Below are 2,680 nucleotides of genomic sequence, written 5' to 3'. Positions count from 1 at the left end.
TACCAGTTGGTAGCTCCAGTGGGTTTTGCTCTAAGTAATCCAATCTTGGCTGTGATTCTGAATTTGCCTGTCTCTTCCAGATTTCAGATGATGAGTTGCCCTTGCAACCTCCATTTTCTGATGGTCCAAAAAGAGTAATTATTTTTGGTTTGTTCAATGCTTTATTTTTTTTTAACAACAGAAGAGAAGACTTTGACTTTCAAGGTCTTTCTTTGTCAAAATCGAAAAGGGAAGTCTATTTTGAAATGTTTTATCTCTTCTTTCCATGCTTCATTCTGGAATTCTTTTATTCACTTATTTTTAACATGTAATTCAAAATTCTCTCCTCTCATTTGTCTAATCTGCCATTTCAGTTCATCTTGTATTTGAATGTTAGCTTTCATTTCTCATAGTATTTCCATTGATTTCTTGTTTTTCTCTGAAATCCTCCATCTTGTCGCTTAAAAATCTTAAATATATCAAACATATTTGTTTGAAAGTTTATACATGACAACTCCAGTATCTGGATACCTTTGCTTCTATTGCCATTTTTTTTTTCTATTTGTTTCTTATCAATTCTTGTTATTTTTTTACATATCTTCATTGAATGCTAGACATTGAGATTTTTAAAAATCATGATGATTTGAGTTTCTTAGTTATAGTACCTTCCTTCAGAAATAATTTACTCTGCTTGCTGTCGAGAGGTAGTTTAGGCACAGGAAACCGTTATACAACTAGGTAGTGAGACAATTGGAGGATGTGCTTCAGTCTTATTGCCTGTTCTGCATTACCATTAAGGCTTATTGCTTTCAAAGCCTTATAAGTCATCTTCAACCTCTTTATCATGCATGAAACACCAATTCTTTGGCCCCAGACATGAGACTGTAAAAAGCCCTTACACATTGTTTGCCTCTCAGCCCTTATCTTACAATTGACAAATATCTCCAGGGAAAAGGCAGAACTCACCCAGGTTTCTACTCTTCCTATGATCTTGTTACCTCTTGTCTTTACCCTCTTCTGAGATTTAACCAGATGGTTTTGATGTATATATTTTTTCAAGTACTGATTTTCTAGTTGTCTTCACTGAGAGAGGTGTTCTCAGAAAAGCTACTCTTTAGGGGCAGAAATTATGTAGTCATTACTTACGCAAACTGTGTGTCTAACAGTTTCATTCAGTAAAAAAATACATAAATAAAATGGTATAGAAAATAATTACATGTAAAACTGCGAAATGAAGTCAAAATAATGTATTTTGAAAACAGATATTTATGCAATATAAACATCACTGAAAAAAATGTTTTTAGATCTTCGTGTCTGCAAATACCTAAAGTGTCAAAGTGTCTATAAACTTTATTGACAAAACCTGTCTTGTTAATGTGGAAGTTACATAAAAACTAGAACACCACTATTGACATAGCAGCACAAAAGTGTGTTTAGAGCCTTTGGATGTGACTTTTACAATATGGCTCAATTTTTTAAAAAATTGTACATTTTCATTTTTCTAGGACATTATCATCTGATTTTCAAAGCAGCTATAATCTCTTCTTATGACTTTCTCTTAGAAATAATAAGTTCAAAAAATGAGGAAAATTAGACTTCTTAATGTAAATGTTTGCATATAACATATTTTTATATTTGAGCGTGGTGTAATTTAAGCCATTAGGCTTGCAACAATAGATTCTGATAAATATAATCTCATCTCTAATTTTTAGCCATGATAATTACAATGTGAATGACAGTACAATTATTATAATAAAAATCAGAGTGGCCTTCTAATACCTCAAAGCTTTTCTCCTCTCACTGTTTAATGATGTTATGCTTCTCTTTTTAATAGCAACGTAGATTTTTTTTTTGGCTAATGCATAAATATTAAAATATAAAATGATGGTTAATGTCTTGTTAGTTCTGGCCTATGGTATTATGTGAATAGATTTTAGTACATATGAAAAATGTTGATCATGGCCTTGATTTCTGTCATTTTCTCTATTCCTTTTTCCTTTAACAAACCCTCCAGCCTTTTACCTACCACTTTCAATGACAGTAATTTGTTTTTGATTCTTTAAGCAAAAGTAGCATTGGTCAGAATTATATTCATGGTTTTTTTGTTTGGTTGGTTTTTTTTTTTGACTATCCAACCAACAAAAGCCTTTATCTCAGAGGACCGATATTAGAATAATATCCCAAATTGCTTTTCATAATGCCAAACATACTTTTCTAATTTGCAGCAATTTCCACTTGTTATTATCAATTAACAATTTTCCACTCATATTTATGCACATAACTTCTATCATCTCTTTTTTATTCATCTCAGTAGATTACCTTGAATAAAATGCAATAAGTTTTTTCTACCTCTAGTTATCATCTATCTTCCTACCCTGTTAAACACAGTACATTCTGAAAATTGAACTATGAATCAACACACTACTTAAAAAAAATGTAGCCTACATAATTCTAAAAAAATATTTTTATAATTTATAGTAAAAAATTATAGATACAACAAATCAAAAACAGAGTGAAATTGAAATCTATGATTTACATATTAAAATGGAACTAAAAAGAGTGAAAAAAGTAAATTTACTTGAATATTTACGCTAAGAAAAAAAAGTCAGAGAATTCTGAGTTTCTTTGCAACCAAACACAAGAAGAAAATACAACATACTACGTAGTTTTAATTATATAATAAAAAAGCATGCCTTTTTAA

Source organism: Pteropus vampyrus, unplaced genomic scaffold, assembly GCF_000151845.1.
Source record: "Pteropus vampyrus isolate Shadow unplaced genomic scaffold, Pvam_2.0 Scaffold6, whole genome shotgun sequence".
Lineage (NCBI taxonomy): Eukaryota > Metazoa > Chordata > Mammalia > Chiroptera > Pteropodidae > Pteropus > Pteropus vampyrus.
This window is presented reverse-complemented; position numbering follows the sequence as displayed.